This window comes from Zerene cesonia, chromosome 1, assembly GCF_012273895.1.
Source record: "Zerene cesonia ecotype Mississippi chromosome 1, Zerene_cesonia_1.1, whole genome shotgun sequence".
Lineage (NCBI taxonomy): Eukaryota > Metazoa > Arthropoda > Insecta > Lepidoptera > Pieridae > Zerene > Zerene cesonia.
Genome location: NC_052102.1, coordinates 8374686 through 8393376, shown reverse-complemented (window position 1 = coordinate 8393376; position 18691 = coordinate 8374686). Strand labels below are relative to the sequence as shown.

The window sequence follows — 18691 nt, the reverse complement described above, 5'->3', positions numbered from 1 at the left end:
TAAGAATCCAAAATGAATGCTGAGGAACAATAAAAAATATAGAGCCTTGTTTAGAGTCTTAATCCCTTATACGAAAACAGGATATATATAAAACTTACTTCAAATTTTAAAACATTTTTATGAAAAAACTTAATAGAAGCTGACTTCACTCAAATGTATATCGATATTATGCTTAAGTTATGTCTTTAAAAGTCATATACCGTTTCGGCCAACTTTCACTATAATGGTTATGAACTAGCATATCAAAATAATATTTCAATAAATATGCAGCTTTTTGCAATAGAAAACTAGACCAGACTGAACTCTTTAGCAAAATGCATAAGAAGTACATAGATAGGGTGATCTGCGAGGCGCGAAAGCCAAAATGCGAAATCGCAAGGGGCGGCCGCAAAGGGTGTAAGCAAAGCACTAGCGAAGCGTAGTGCGCAAGGATTCGGCGCGGCAAAGCAGTGAGCACATTCTGCCGGCCGGTAGTTTGACACAGCCGTTCACACTGCGCGCCTGAACAGTCGCCAGGCTGAATGAACTTTTTCGTTCGTACCAATTCCCGCCAAGTTATTCGTTTTTCAAATTTCCTTTTCGATCTGTGATTTTTTTTTTATGTGACCAACATTTGTGTGAACGTGAGTTTTTATCAGTGGTGTTGCTAATTGGAAAATTGGATTGGATAAACGGGGATAAGCGGGGTAAGTTTAAAGATTTACAAGTTTATTTATCTTTTTATACTTTGTGCACTTTCAGTAAAAAGAATACTGTATACATTTTTATTTTATCCGTTTATAATAAAAAAAACAACACTTTTTAATCTATACATATCAATGATAAAAAAAATGAAATCAGGAATTTTAGCCAATTTCTAATTATTCTAATATATAATAATTGTTACCCACTTTGTGCTTTGCTGCGAACTAGATTGTATATATAGATTTTTATTAGAGTCAATTTTGAGACCTTTTCTTGGTGTTGCACAAATGGGCACAAAAGTAATCGTTTTATACATTGTGTTGGGTAAGTGTTTTAATTAATAAGTATGCTAATTTATATTCTATCATAAAATAAATGAAAGCGAAATTATGTGGAATATTACATTTATCCATGAAATGCTGTGAATTTTTAAAACTACAAATATTATACGTATAATTGCACGTTTTCACGTCCCATTATTCTTACAATTTACATTCTATGTTTGTAAATAATCACATTTTTATAATACCAATATTCTATAAATATATCAGAAATTTTGATGCTTAATTTCCAAAGCAAAATATTTTCATAGGCAGTAATAGTTGAAATGCAGCCTTTTGAACTATGTATGAAGCAGTAAACGACTTTTTTGTCAATAAATACATCATTAGAACAAAACCGAAAATAAAAATACAAACATTTATGTATTTTTGTTGTGATAATTATTAAGTGTCTATAAAGAAAGAAAAGAAAGAATATAAGGTATAAGGTATCAAAATTCACTTGCATCAACAATGTTGAATTATTTGTGAAGCTCACAAACCGATGTTTGCAGTTGCGGCTCGCCCACCATCAACAGCTCGTTTGTCGTCATCTACTCAAAAATAATATGAAACAATGCGAACAGTTGCCTCGCGCTGAATGGCGCCAAACAGTAGCGATACAAAAGCCGATCGTGATCAAATCGATTGATGCGATAAAGTTACAAACAACAAAATAATAGCAGAGTCGGGGAATTAACGCTTCTATTGTGTTAGTACAATAATCCGCTATCTAGGCCAGGCTCAGTGCTGCAGACGAACCTTTTGTCTTTCATGTTCGCCGTTAATAATGGCGGGCACCGAAACAGCCGCGCACAATGCCGCGAAATTTGCGCGTTTTCATTTGCAAGACAAAACGTGCTTTGTTGTATGTCCGCTCAATACTGAATTTATGGCGGGTGGACCAAGCCGTATTGACGGCCCGCTAACGAATGGCCGAATGCATTTTGATCGCCCATCTCATAGCAAGAGCTATTAATACTTGCACCATTAAACGATCGATATGCTGCATTTAATAGCAAAAAATTGGTCCAGCTTTAGGAACCACTTCACCGACTCGACAGTCGAGGTATAAAACTTCTCCTTAGAAGAAACGATAAAGCAACAGCTATTCTTCAGTTTTGCTTGTTAAATTGAAAAAGTTGGGCAAAGTAGATATGTGGAAATATGAGTTTCCTTCTCTTATCTTATTGTGCTTTCTTTAATACATCATAATTTTCAGTAGATATATTTACATAAATACCTTTATTGCAATTGAGGATATTGTTATTTTGATTTCAGTGTTTGTAAACAAACATATAGGTTGGTAGTACATATTATAGCTATTGCGTACACAAATGCATATAGAATACCTTGTTTGCATCTAAAAATATATAATTTTATATGTATACTTTCTATACTTAAAATTGAAACAACCAAATTCAATTAAAACACAAACGGTAATAATCTAATAAAATATTCCTTAGGAGAATTTCAAATAACAGAAACTTAAAAGAAACTTAGAATTGGCCATAATAAGCTACGCGATAAAAGAATTAAACTCAAAGAGCCATTGTAACGTCGTCGTCACTTATTGGAAAATATTCTTATTTAATAGATACGTACCTAGATCTTATTATATAGAGATGGTTCTTTACATTTATCCGAAAGACTTCAATTGAAAGGGAGGCGAAGAAACGGAAAGGTAACCGCAAAAGCTTTGCGTTCAGTCGGTTGGTCAGCCAAAGGATTGCTTACTCTTTGGGTTCTTCTAAATATTTTAATATATACTTTATACGTTAAACATCATATGAAAGGAATGCATGCTTGCAACTGTAAATATGTTTCGTTTATTTTAATGGTCGTATTTTCGCAATATGTCATGTATATTTAAATATATGATTGCATATTATTAATATTTTGTTTAAGATTAGATAGATATGATGATGCTAACAGGTTAAGTTTTTCTATTCTCTGCGTGTAGTTTTGTTCGTCCTGATCCTTTAATTAAAGACTTACCGTTGCTTGAGTGAATCACTGACAACAGATAAAACTGGGTGGTATTTACCAATTAGTGTTTAAGCTAATATACATTTTATTTACATACTAACATCAACATGTATTTAAGATACATAATGGTTAATTACATTCATTACTTACTGAATAACCACAGAGAAATCATCAAAACTGAACAGAGGCTTCCCCGCACAAAAGTTACTCTCAAGTCTTCGAGAGGTCGCGTCGCCACAAAAGCGTCGTAATTGGCCCGTACTTTTTCTACTTCCCTGAAGCATTCATAGCCAATGAAACGTGTGCATTTAAATGACGTTCCACAGCTTTGTGGGGGTCACACTAAAGTTGTTCGTGAAACCGCGTATACGACTTTTGTATAGCCCGCGTCGGAGGGACTGGTAAAAAGAACCTGCTCTTTACTTGTTAAGAACTCATTAGTCATGCTTATTTGAAAATGTAATAATGCAGTGTAACTTTGTTCGCTGTAATCTGGATGCAAAATTGAAATCATTAACGCGAAGCATTCATTTATGTTTTGTTTTATTAAACATGTTGTATATATCAAACGTTGTTAATACAATATTGTCTTGTGTCGTCATCATGCTAAATGACAACTCCATGAACAAATTATTTTGTATGTACATTTGTCAAATAGTAGTTTGTAATTCACAAGTATAATTTCAAGACTCTCAACAAAAATATAATATTATATACCCTACGAACGCTTTGTTAAAGCTCAATACCTTCAGGCATATAAAAATAAATTTATGATCCATTGTTAGTATGAAGCACTAAATACACTTACGTAACACATCCCTTTTCTGCTATTCAATAGTCATCTCCCTCCTCCCACTTCCATTCATTCTTCGTAGCTTTTGTACAAACGCTGAGGCTTTTTGTAACATTCCGCTGAGAATATCTCACTGACGAAATATTGTTACATTCAAATGTACGGGAGTCAGGAATCTATCAATATTAAAACAGCTTACGGTCTAATGATGTGTATGTAGTATTTACTTGTTGCTGTAGTTTTTAATAATATTGTAAGCAAAAATCTCTCCTTACTCTACAAATGCACTTGTTTACATTGAAAATTAACATGTTGCTAGTTGGAATATGATCAATTACTTATATAAATATTTCATATAAAATCATGTTTTATTCAGCATGTTAAAGTTGCCTTGTACAGTACAAGGCAACAAGGAGAATAATGATTCCATAAACGCACAAATATTTACTAAAAGGTGTGCGCGTGCAAACCCACGAGGCGTACCTATACAATATCAGTTGAAATTCGAATTTCCTTCCACTTCACTAATTCAATTTCGCGATTACATTGTTGCTGCCATCGATAATGTACATAAAAGAAGAGTATTAAAGTAAACAATGGTTAGTCACCTATTCGGGTGGGGAAAGGGGGTTGGACGATCGGTATTTGGTGCTCGCATTGTCGTTGAATAACTTTTGTCCCTATTGTGTAGCTGAAAGAGCCACAAAGACTCGCGGCGTTGAACGTAAACCGAAATTCATCAGGCTGCCGAACTCCTATCTCTATAGTGTTTGAAGCTCAAGCGTCAAGTTTGTTGAAGGATTTTGTAAAGACCGTTCACGTTTCTTTGTAAAATACTTCTATTATGTTATGACCTTTGCTGTATATCGATGATAGATAGATACGTGTCTCACCTATTCAAGTGTCTGCTTTTAAGCTTTATTCAATTGTAAATAACGCTATTCTTATTTGAATCTTATTAGCAGCAAAATTTCTAGCTTTGTGCTACTAAATAGTTGTTTACATAGTAGGTAATGTGAAAAAGAACACTAAAAAACTATCTTATAAAAAATTATGAACATATACACTTTCAAAAACTTCAAAAATTCATTCAAGTATCCATTAAGATTTCAAGGTTTTCGTCAATTCGATACAAAATGATCTCTTATAGCCCTGCCATGCACGTCGTGATCTATCTCGAATTTATTGAACTATAATCTCTTTGTCTGTGATAATATACGCGTTGTCAATTTAAACTGACCCAATTTAGATGCAAGTTTATATTCCATTTTGTAGTTCACGTTTAGTTTGGCTAATGGCTTATGGTAAAATAGCATTTTTATCCTGACTGTTATTTATGGACTGGATTATTTTTAAATATATAAATGAGAAATAAGGGCACCGATTAAAGTTTGTACACTCCTGTTTGACTGTTTCCTATACGAGATCTACAACTAGGACTAGGGGATATTCGTTTAAAATATCCTAAAGTGTGCCACGAACAGGTTTTTTTATAGTTCTCGATCTTCAACATCAGATAGGTCGAGTTAGTTATTTACTAGGCCCAATCCTAAAAGATGTGGTAAATCCATTAAATTGTTTGTGATACTTATTGTTAAATTTGTTTATATTGAAATATAAAAAAATTAATATAGGTAAACTGAAAGAAATATTGGACTAGTACAGTTTTATGATATCTGTGGTATTGGTAAATAATATAAAAATAATAATATAACCCTTTCTTCTTAAACAATTTATGTGTCTCCAAAACCAGTAATCGTGTTCGAACCATAAGGTCCGTGCCCACACGTGGTAAGGCAATTAACGCTTCTCTTAAAATAAGCCAAACCCGAGCAGCACGGGACAAATATCTACGTCTATAACTATACGTTACGTTTGTATTTCCCGATTTTCAAGTCTTCACAAGTGTCACCTATTTTCCATTCTTTGAATGTTGTCCTCATTCTTTACATCTATTGTGTGATCCATAGCGAAGCGACTTCTGAAGTAAAGAATGTAAGAAAACTGAATGTTCGCGTCCGTACCTACTATACAATTTTCCTCCATGATATATTATCGATAGAAACTACAATAGTGTTTTGCGAACATCTTTTGATAACAGGTTGGATATCAAGTTGCTGGCCAATACTCAAAACCTAAAAAAAATGTAGTTGTTGTTATAACATTTTCAATAATTTTAATGTTTATGCAACACTTGTATTCTTGCCTACTTAACCTACTGTCATTAATGTATTTGATAGGTTAAAAAACAAAAGCATTTTAAACATATAATATGACATAGGCACAATATTGCATTAACATGAGTAGAGAAACAGTAAAACGTTCAATGTTACAGTTATAAAAAGTCCAATCAAGCTCACCCACATAATTTAGTCACATTACGTGGAATGTGCAATATTGGGCTATTCATGGATGATAATAACTTTGCGTGGGGTGTACGCATATTTACTGGGGTATGGGCACGCGATGGTCACGGTACGTAATTTACCGTTTTTTAATATTATTTCTATTGTCATTTGTTGTTTGTTGTCAGATATTTATTTTGATATTTTGCTGTGAACTCAAGTTACGAAATTTTCTTTTTGTGGTTATTGGAATTATACCCATATCCTTTAGATTTCAATTCGATACTCTCGATTTAGTCATAACCCTTAATCAATAATTTATTTAGTTTTTGAGATACAGATCAGATTTTTGTTGTTCTATGTATTATTGAATTTGTTTAATATCCGCTTTTAGTACGAGTCAGTAAATTTGTTGTAACCATGATATCTGTGTAATCACAAAAAAGTGCATCTGATAAGAAATACTGATACTTTAAATATACTAAGAAAGTGTATTATTATTAAATATCTCAACAACCAGAGTTAGATGAACTTGAGTGTGCATCAATAAATACTATTAAGACGATGAACTTCACATGAATTCCAGTGTTACCCTTACACGGTTCCCTAGTTGGAAAAACGCCAAAGCTTTTTATCGTATGCCCTAAACAATAGCCCAGCCATGAGACACAATAGTTTTGAATGGCACGCGATCATAGATTAGTCATGGTGGCACCCTCATACTTCCAGAGATTAAGACTTCGGATTTAAATAATAAAAGACGCTATTATTGCATAGATCCTTTAGAAAATGAAAATGAGTAATGAAAAAGGGAAATGGTAGAATATGGAAGTTGGACTCTACTGTCTACAAAGTAGAGAAGATTGATGCATATTTCTGGATTTAATGAGACTCTTTATCGGACGTTATAATGTACACGTAAACACTTTTTAAAAGCACATTTCTTATGAAGTGTTCCATAGAACCGATGAGATAAGGCATATCCTACTTATATTATAAATGCGAAATTTTGTAAGGATGTGTGTGTTGCTCTTTCACGCAAAAACTACCGAACCGATTGCAATGAAATTTGGTACGTAGATAGCTGGACAGCTGGAATAACATATAGGCAATTTATCCCGATAAAGGCTTTTTATCCCGATATTCAGGGTACGGACTTATGCGGGTGAAACCGCGGGGCGCAGCTAGTAAAAATAATTTTATCTTTAACTTATTAGTTGTCATCGTATATGATTTGTCTGTCGACTTACGATTCGGTAATATGATACAATAATAACATCACTCAGTATGTGTAAAAGGACGTGATAAGCAAATAGGGTAAATAAAGATGGGAGTCGAGGTAATGCTTTTTAAGTGAGATCAAATAAAACTAGTTCCTATGTCACTGGGGGGTAAGTATGACTTTCTGTATTAATAAATTCACTTTTACCAATCCCATTCTGACAGAAGAAGAAGCTAATCCACTTTTTTATGAAAAAGAAACTTATGTCATAGTAGTCGGATTCAGGAAAAGCATAGAGTTTCATCAATATTAGCACGTAAACATTTAATTTTTCAAGGTCCCTTAGTTGTTGTTAGGATAGGTAAGGATATACAGTCACTATTAAAATATATGATAATTTATTTTCAATTAAATCAGGATAATGATATGATGAAAATTGTATGAAAAGTAACCAGCTCCTCCAATGTAATCAAAGGAATCACGTTTAAAATTTTCGGAAAGATGTTGTACCGTCTGTAATCTATTGTGCAAACCAAACTGATAGACGGGCTTCAGAATACCTGCGCTGTATATTACACAGTTCATTTGTTTCAAGACTTAGCCAAAAGTTAGCTCGAGCCAAGCTCTGAACAAAAGCATTTCGCCGCTCTAATTACAACATCCACGTTGTATTACTATATCATATTTGTCGACAATGGCATCCTTTATGTAGCAAACAATCGAGTTGCTGATGAATTTCGGTCTATGTCTGCGCCGTGTCTTTGTGTAAGCCTCCCTTTAGTGGACAACACAATGGAACAAAAGTTGTTCAATAGCGACGCAGCACCTAATACCCAAGCCCTCCCCTCATTGTTTCGGGTAATGTTCGACTTTTATGGATATTTTCAATGGATCGCTATAATCTGGTGAATGAAGTTGCGAACTCTTGGCCATTAATCGTTTCGTCGAGAAGTGGTTTCTGAGGTTTTGTGCTTGCTTATCACAATGCGAGTTTATACGCAATTAAATTAAACAAAAAAGGTTAAAGGTTGTTTTCCAACGATTTCTATTCTTTTAAATGTTATACCCACGACAAAAAAGCTTCGAGTGTTTGCTAGTTGAGTACAAAGACTTATAATGTTCTTAATAATGCATGAAAAACAATGTAGGCTTAATGGAAACTGTCGATGGACTTTAGAACTTAGTGTAGGAAGCGTGCAGATTATTTTAGTTGCGTTCGCCGCTCAGATAACTCATAATGCAGTTTGCCGTTGAAAGCCACACTTTCCTCGATCGGATTTTCCACGATAATCGTGACAAAAGAACTTTGCGGACTATATTCTATGAAGTTGTGAGTTAACGCACACAACACACAGCCTATTCATATCGAGGCGACGGATAAGCGCCATAGAATATCGTGTTCATTCGTTTATTAAACAAAAGCGAGTAGATTTGCAGTAAATACACATACAATGAATGATGATAATGGAAACGCTTTGTATGGTGCGTTTGAATTCATAGATTTGTGATTTACGGACAATACTTGATTAACTGTTGTGAATATCACAATACGGATGATAATAACGCCGGTGAATTGATTTGTTAATCACGATTTTCTGATGACCCGCTTGTAAAATGGAAATCAGTATGAAATCGGACAGGTATTATTTGGCCTGATATTTTAACATAAAGTACAATTTTATTTTTACTTCATTCACTTGAATAATAAAGTTGATGTTTCGTGGATAGTATAGAATATGGGGGAGAAATTGTATATATTGTCACATGGGGGTTGATAGCACCGGAAACACTTCAAATCAAGTGCAAAGTAAACAATCAATTAGCGAATCGTTAAGGAGGAATGATGTCGTAAAATTACACTGTGAATTGTTGTTTGCAACAATTATAAATATTTGTTTATATTTTTGCAAAATGATAATGCTGGAATTTGTTAAAAAGTCGTAAACAATACGCATAACTAATGTTGGATTGAGATTGCATAGAATATTGAAATAATTTACTTTTATTTTAAATTGCTATTATAATTCATTTCAATGACAAATAAAATTGTGTATAATAATGTACAAAGAATTGCCATAATTTATCGAGTGATATCCTGATCTTCGTCGTCGTTAGGATACCGCTACCGTGTCCATGCTGGACATAGGCCTCCCCAGAAGGTCAGAACACCAACGGACTGCATTCAGGTCATCTGTCTATCGTCATCAGTGGTAGCCGGGAGTCATACATTCTTAACACCCTTTGCCCCACCGTCACAAAAGTGATTTTTATCGCTTCATTGATAAGGTATAAGATAATATATAATGATTTAAAACAAATTGTTATATAACAAAAAAATACAAATTATAATGATTAAGTCAAAAGTACAAAAAAGCTCTAATTCATAAAATACAGAATTGAAAAAAATTTCTTCAGCGCGTCCAATATTTTCGTCACAACAAATCTCCATAGGACACATGAAGAATAGAAGCCCAAATGTTAAATTTTAGGCTTTTTTGATTTTTTCGAAAACGGTATTTTTAATACAGCCAAATAAATGTTAATTATATTCACCGTACTACTGATTTATTTGATTTTTTTTTTGATTTGCAAAGATCTGTTACGAACGACCTTACGCTTTTGCAAATAATCATAGGTGGCGATAGCGCTTACCGTCAGGCACTCTTCTTTCATGAGGCGACACACACAAGATACAATGTGTGTTCTTTATTGTGTAATGTCATATGAAGAATATACTATTTTCCTCCTTAAATTAATTTGTAGTACACACTATGTAAGATAAAGCATTACAATAGTGTTGAACGAGGCTGTGTGCAATATTTAAAAAAATAAATGTTTACTTCAGCCTATTTACCTTAAGTCAACAATACATTGCAGTACATAGAGATTGCGCTGCTAAGTTTCAATACACGGCACGTATCAACATAGATTACATCTCAAAGACAACAGATGCAAGTTAGGTATATTATATGAAATAGTAATGTTATCTAATTAGATCGCGACGGCACCGCGGTCTATTGTGGTAAGGACAATGAGTACTAATTCCTGATCCATGTAACTTGGCATTGTTCTCATGTTGACAGATTTTCCTATTATCATCCCTAACAATGTTCCCACTTGTGGTACATTGATAATTTAGTATGTGACTGATGTATTATCTGCGCAACGTTTCTGGAAAGTTCTGGAATCAATTTTCGTGAGCAATAAAACAAATGAGATCGATAATTTACCACTACTAAGTAATTAACTAACTTTGTAAAATAATAACGATCATCAAGTTTTTCAATAATATTATGAATAGAAAAAAAAAGATTAAGAAGGGGGATTCGAATCATACCACACGGCCACCACGGTCATCTCATAAAATTCGATCATTTCCTTGTGGTATATCATCATCATCAGCCCATATATATTCCCACTGCTGGGACACAGGCCTCCTACGAGGTTTTAGGCCATACACCACGCTGGCCAAGTGCGGGTTGATAGATGTCACATGTCATCGAACTTTTATTTCTTGGACATGCCGGTTTCCTCACGATGTTTTCCTTTACCGTTTAAGCAGTGGTGATGTTATCCACATGTGCAGATAAATTTAAAAATCAATTTATTTCCTGCACGCTCGCTCGGTCTCGAACCCCGACTTATCGATTTTGAAGTCCGAGTTTCTCACCACTGAGCCACCACTGCTTATATAGATGGAAACTTTAAAGGATTTTGTTTTTCGACAAGTAAAAATTGTTTCAAGTGGTTATTAAAAGCCCGTTAATCTTGTTATGGTAAACCAATGAGTGTAAGAACTCGTCATGGCTTTACTTCGATGCCACAATTCGTCCTGGCCGGCTCTTATTTCGCGATGTTAATCTTTAGCTGTGCTCACAATGTGTTTTGGGGAATTTTTTCGCTTATTTGGCTCTTTTGGTTCTATATATACTTTTTTGGGTAACAGTACACAGTGCGGTGTCCAGGATGTTGAAGTATAATTATGTAATTTCCATAGTAGTCGTGCGTTATGCTTAAACAAACCGACATACAGACAGAATCAACCATTTTGGGCTCCATATCTGTCTTTTATATAAGTAGTAGCTAAAATGCCCCATTTTTTTTTACACTATTTATTATACAACTGTTTTTATGCACTTCAAAGTGGAATTGAATATGAATCGCACGGAAAATGTAGTTATACAAATCGGTACGTTTGGCTACACAATGTAATTAAAAAATGGGTTTGTTAGGTGCTTCAATCCTGATTTCAAACTTGGTTACATTATAATTGTTTATGCGAGTGTAAATCAACAACAGTAGAGCGTGAACGATAACACGCCAATAACCAGCGATACATGATGACCCTTATCTATGGAAATCCCTCATTGATAGGGTTGCCAAAGGTTTTATTCGTTGGTCTTCGAATCAGGTGAATAAAAAAAACCGAATGTTTCTGTATAAATATTATATTAAACTTAGGACGAATTTTGGTTGTACAAATGAAATTCCATGCATAATTTTAAGGGCTTTATTTTTGTGACCAAAGTCTGGATTATAAGAACTACCTCATCGATCTCAATTAGGGTTTTCGTACTGGCAAATATGTCTAAAACTGCCAACACGCTTGCTCATATCATAATTTACTTCAAGTTCCGGATCTAAGAATTAAATGTAGTTGTGGATGTGACACTAATTCCATACTCATATGCTTTGACATTGTGATATTGACAATACTGACACTTGAAGTTTATTGACAGCCCTACGTGGGTCATTTCAATATACCCTCGGATAACAGCACGTATATTTGTTTCCTGGCTCGAGTACGCGATATATCATTGATTCCGCTACAGGTCTGGAATTGTGATGTGTCTGTGATAGGTTATTATGTACTATACTATATTATTATAAATGGGAAAGTGTGCTGGTTTGATTATATGCCGTTTTACGCGATGCCATTGAATAACATGATTTTTCTGCCCGCACATAATCTCATAGGCTACATTTTCCGCAGTGAAAATTCCTAATGAAAATTTACTCTAGATACGCAGGCGAAGCCTTAATCTTTATAACTGTTAATCATAAACAAATTCGAAACCATAACAATATATTTTATGGAGGAGAGCGGACAGATATTGTGAAACCTCAAAAAGTGATATCTGATCGGATTGGACAGATTGTGAAATTGTTTCTTCCAGCTGTATCCTGAAACATCAGCCTTACAGAGTAAGCGAATTAGATATACTCGTAGATCATCTACGACGCTGTAGTAAATTTGCAATCAGCTGTGGTGAAAGTATTTATTATTTTTTTGTAATATTAATAAGATTGACTACTATTCGAAAATGTTATAAAATAAAATATATACATCGTTATCCATAATCCTACTAATATTATAAATGCGAAAGTTTGTAAGGATGTATGTGTGTTTGTTGCACTTTCACACAAAAACTACTGAACCGATTGTAATTAAATTTGGTACGTAGATAGCTGGATAACTGGAATAACATATAGACAACTTTTTATACCGATATTCCTACGGGATACGGACTTACGTGGGTGAAACCGCGGGGCGCAGCTAATTATCTATAAAATCGTATATGTGTTGTGGTAAATCTTAGATGTTTAACCTAAGGTTTACAAACTCTGCATGGTGAAACTCCTACAGTCCTGAGATCGTTGTTCATTTCCAACATTTACCACGATTCACTGAGAAAATCTTAGGATTTACCGTCAAGGCACGGTAAATGTAGGTAGTATTCCGATCTAGCCTTTATTTTACGTTAATATATGGGTTTATGTATCTCCCTCTACAGTTTTGATCGTCGTTTACCGTCGAGGGGTTAGCAGCTAGAATTTGCATCTAAGCCTAACCTAACTTAAAACAAATTTAGCCATTACTATAACAAGTAATATATCTTTACAATATGTATCCATAAATCGATAGAACTTAATTGCATGGGTTTTTGTTATTGTCAAATTTAAATTATGGCAGATTTAGACTGACAGTTTATAAAAAAAAATGAGTAATTAGTAATGATAGATTCCAAAAATTAACCCTTACGAATCAATCTAGCATGTACTAAATTGTAATCCTTCCCTTAAACTTTTCATTTAACCATCCTTTCATTTATTTACCAACTCATTTCGGTAAATCCCATGATTTACTTTAGATTCAGCAATGAACGGGTTTTTACAGTAACATGATGTATAATCATTTAAAATGTACACTGTACGATCGAGGTAATTAGAAGACTCATAACGTTGAATCAAAGCAGAACTGTTATGGTCGCCTAGCACAAACCTAATACCTATTAAATAATTTACTGTGTAATTTCCGATGGCGAACTCATTGTTGTCCACATTGTAACCTGTGAAAAGTGGTTTTAGGTGGTAGTACTGAGTATCTACACTCAGTATCATTCCGGGCTGTCCAAGTGCAAAAAATAAATTCATGAAGTGTTTCTCAATCCATTGCTTCATGATTAGAGGAACCAAAGTAGTTTTTATATTATTAGACTATTGTATAAGAAAATAGTGATGAATCCTAACACTTTTTTTCCTACAATAGTTCGGTGGAGCTCAACAGTAGCAGATCGAAGTCCATTGTTGGAGGCGACACCTAAAAGCATTGTGCCAAGCACAATCGCACCATTACCGTCTCTATTGTGACAATGTTAACATATCGTTATCTAGATCAAACGCCATCTATTGTCCGCTGGCGGGAACTTTTGTGAAAGAATTCCTTCTTTTAGCGGGAGTTGGATGACTTGATGTGATACCGTACCTCACAGCAATCGACGAACAAGTGTTGACCTTGGGATTGAACTTCAAAAACACAATAGTGAATAGACTAGAAGAAAATATATTATGTTTTTCATTGGAGTCGGAACATATGTTCGGATTGCGAGGTCTTTGTATACAGTAGCATCATACATAAGAGAAGCTATAAGCTTCTCTTTTGTAGTTAGGCGAATCTAAATATCTGTTTTTTTTCTATAGATTGATTTAAATATAAACAGATGGGCAACATTACGATAGTCTATAGTACTATTATTAGAGATTTAATTCTATCCACAAACCAAGATAGCTTAATAAAATAGAGCAACACTTCAAACATACCCCCGTTTTATATTTAATTAATGGTCCGCCTCAGCTACGCCCGTGGCACGTATACAGCCTTTATCACCTGTTCCTCACTGGTACAGTCATTTCTTCATTGACACGTTCAAACAGAATAAAAAACAAACAAGCACACCAACTCATCAGCTTTATTTTATTATAGTATAGACGTGACGTTCTTAAAAGGATATGATAATCATTTTGAAGAATCGTATTAGAAAAGTTTGTCATTTGCTTTAACTCTACTGATATCACAAGAACTGTTCGATTATGTATAACAAAAACTACCTATATCGAATAGCTCTTACATAATTCAATAAACGAACCATGGCTATAAATATTAACAATAAATGTTTACATTTAAGTACATAATATTCAATTTGTACTACATATTTTTGCATTCACCATTCATTTCCCTTGGTAAAGCCACATAATAAATGGAAAATAATCAAGAGAGTATAAAATGAAGAAAAATAATTTACCACCAATTAATTCTGACCTATGTAAAATAAATTTAATAACAAATGATTTATAACTTGTTCAATAGAGCCGAAAGCCTAGCATAATAACCCTTTGTGGCATGAGTATGGAAGGATGACGCGATTGCTTAGGTGCGCGCTGACCACTGCCTTTGTTCCACCACCACAATGACTCGTTAATGAGATCAGATCCATCCTTACTGGACAAAAGCCACCCCCACCCGTCCCCTTTATTTTATTAATTAATTCATTACAATAGAACCGAACCTGAGCTTCGGGAACTATCAACCTATTGTTCGTCTGATAGTGACTTAGCAACACAGATCGCTAGGAATGCTGATACGTAATTGGATAATGAATAAATTGAATATTGTTTAGCTAGTTCTGCGTTTATTGTTTCCTATACCCATAGTGGAAAATCGAGTGCCTTATTATTTCATTTCATTGGTTATAATTGCAGCTAGATTGTCAATTTAAGCAGCCATGTACAGGTAATACCTATTTATTACATCTGTGAAGATCTGCTTGACTGCCTTTTCTTTCCCGAAGCCTCATGGCTAGGTTTCATATGGGAGTCGAGCTTGCTTCAGCACGAATTGGGCCAATCACCACAGAGAACCGTGAAATTGCACGTTTTTTATCCGGTGAGTGGGGGAATCGGAGGCCCCTTAAATATTTCTAATCTTTATCAATTGAATTTCTCATTAATTAAGTACGATAAAATTCATTTTATTAAATAGGTATAAAAACAATATAATATCTCATAACAGGTATTTTTTTTATAACTGCTGTTTATCAGTTAATTTGCTCTTTTGCATACATACTTGTAAAGTCTGGGCGTGTTGAGTTAGACACGTGGCTTTATATGAAATCTGCAAATTTTTTTGCGGGTTGAGTTAATTATTCGAGATAATGATTTCCTAAGATTCTAACGTTAAATTTGTACGAAAATATAAAAGTATCTTTATAACATAAAGTATGCACAAATTTACAGGGTTTTTGGAAACTACTATTTGCTCCTATATTTCGGTAGCAATGCCACGCGGATGCACGCGGATCTTCTTTGGGAGTATGGTACATTACGCAGGTCGAGCTGGCCCAATTTGAGTCGATACATGCTCAACTCCGAAATACAAAAAAAAAGTGATTTACGCAAATTGTAATATATGCTTGAATGTAAATTGGATATTTCATTTAAACATGTAAATTACAAAATATCTTCCCTTCCGTTTGTACCTTCACCACATAGAGGGGGTGCCCGGAAGAAATCATTCTTACGTGATAAGTCCACCGTCTGTGATGTATTTTTAAGTTATATTTGGATGTTTTTGTAGATCAGTGGCTAGATAAGTATAAATAATTAAACATCGGGTTGCTAGGAAAAGTACATAACAAAAAATTTATAAAATGTGCAACTCCTTCGCTAAGATTAAAATGAGGAAGTTTACTCACATAGTTATTTATTATAATCAAAAAGTATCTGAATTTAAAATACATCATATTTTTGATACAAAGAGCCGGTACCTACTACTGCACTGATAAATCAGAATGTGCATTTGAAGCAAAAAGAGTGAAAAATCAAATTTCAATTTGAATATGGCAATGTAATAGTAAAAGATTGAATTTTGATACGTGCCCGCGAGAGCCGGCGCCCATTGAAACTCGTCCGAGCGTGGTGAATTCTGCTTTTGGTAATATTTGCTTGAATGTGGTTTGCTTATTTCATTTACATGCAAAATATGTCTAATCTGCATCTTTAGTGAGTGCTCTAGAATTGTGGATTGTGATTTTAGTCTCATACACCATACCTTGTTCTTAGTAATTTTAACTTGTTCAACTACTTACTGTTTTATTGTCTTCATTTGGGAAATCAACTCATGATTGTTACCGAAGAATCGAAGATCAATAGAATCAATCCATTAAAACTATATATTTTAATGGCATTTTTAAAAAATCTAGTTTAATTTAACTTTTCTTCTATGAAAGTCAAAGGTTTGACATTTGTTATGCGAACATCAGGAAATCCTGGAATTGAGATCTCTTCAATGTCTCTTCACCTTTAACTTCTCAAGTTATGCCTGCGTAATACACATCTGTATTAACAAATAGTATCTCGCATAATAAGCAGAAATAGCTTTCAATTATAAAGTTCTAATAAAATGTACCCTTACAATCTATTAAAATTCATCCCTTTTTAGCCGATAGCACTGTAGGAGTCATAACGCGTAAGATCAAACGTTGGTATATCTTTTTGCCCGTAACGAAATGATGCTCCATTCCGCTGGACTGATATGGAAAAATATAGTTAGGGTGAATGTATAGGTAGGCCTCTAGCGAGAGTGGACGGTCCTAAGTACAATTTTATACTGGCCATTTTGAGAGACACTAATTGACTCCTTAGCCTCCTTTTTCTTTCAAATGTTAAAGATTTTCGTGGTAAAAATCAATACAAATCCCTATTATTTATTATAAGATAGAGTTGATTGTCAGAAAGAGTTTATGCAATATGCTTTTCATTTATTGTTATCGCCCCTACAGGCCATTGGACGGGTACAAGGTACAACATGAAAGTTTGATGGATCAGTAATAAATCGAACTCTTTCAATTGACTTCAATTAAAGAATTTTTTACATTCAAGCTATTGTTGAATTTAGGGTGGCGCTAGGTTAAACTGCTTAGTTTCTATCATTCATTCTAGTTGATGATATTTATATGGACCACATTTTCTTGTTTTATAAATAGAGTTAGAAAATTCTATTTAAGATTTATGATGACTTATCAAATCGGAGTGAAATTATAAATATATGTATAACTGGATAAGTTCATAATGTCGTTGCAATCTTGAGCTAAACCACAATACAAGGTAAACAAAGTAAATTACATATAATCATGACCCAGTGAGTGCGTAGCGCACAAAGCTCGTCAAGCAAGGCCATCACAGCATGTCAAGTTCGCGTACATATTTCGCTAAAGCGTCGCTACAGTAACAATAATGGCTGAGTTTCCATTGTTTGGGCCCGTGGCACATTATGCTTTTGTCTCTGCCCTCTCCCGTTCCTCACAATGCGGCCAGGAAACAAGTGAGCCTTTATTTCGCCTCTTTTTGTCTCCGAGTATCGCTGCTTATTGTCTTCATTCGATTGTTCGGAGCTCTTCAGAGGGCACATTGTTGTGGACTCCGTTGTTAGTGCTGAGCTTGCGGATGTTCTATGTTCTAAGTGCCGTTTGGATTTTAATATGCCGATAAGTGTGTGTTTACTCCGATATGTGCGGCCAACGGAGTGAACTCAAAGCGCAATTCGTTATATTCTGTGTTAAATTTAAATATTAATGTCCTATGTAAGTTTTACAATTGCGTAGATAATACTAAATAATAAAAATAAAACTCTGCTTTAAATAAATAAAAGGAGTTCTAAACATCTTATTTCTAGGCTGACCAAACATGTTGAAATTAAATTTTGAACCGCTTTGAACCTAGTGTGGCGCTCCCTCATCTCACAACAGCGACACCCATAGCCTAATTATGTGCCATATAATTAGTCCGAAAGTGCCACTTGGTAAGTGCCGACTGTTGTGTCGATGGTGCCGTCTTTATCTGCGAATGATACAAGCGCCAGCATCTCTAGTTAGCATTGTTCGCGCGGCCCTATTGTATAGGTGGCTTTGTTCAGGCACGCCCCGATTTTTCCTTTTCGCTTTCGCAGCGATGTAGCACTGGAAATCCAAGGGCTACAAGAGTTCCCTGTGATATTTCATAT

The 18691-nt window shown here is 34.5% G+C and overlaps 1 long non-coding RNA gene across 1 annotated transcript in view; it reads left to right on the top strand.

The window, feature by feature from the left end:
• The first annotated feature begins 461 nt into the window (after nt 1-461).
• LOC119839696 overlaps nt 462-18691 on the top strand; it is a 210987-nt gene continuing 192757 nt past the window's right edge. The window contains exon 1 of the long non-coding RNA XR_005288271.1: nt 462-686. This is a non-coding gene — a long non-coding RNA (uncharacterized LOC119839696). The remainder of the gene's footprint in view (nt 687-18691) is intronic.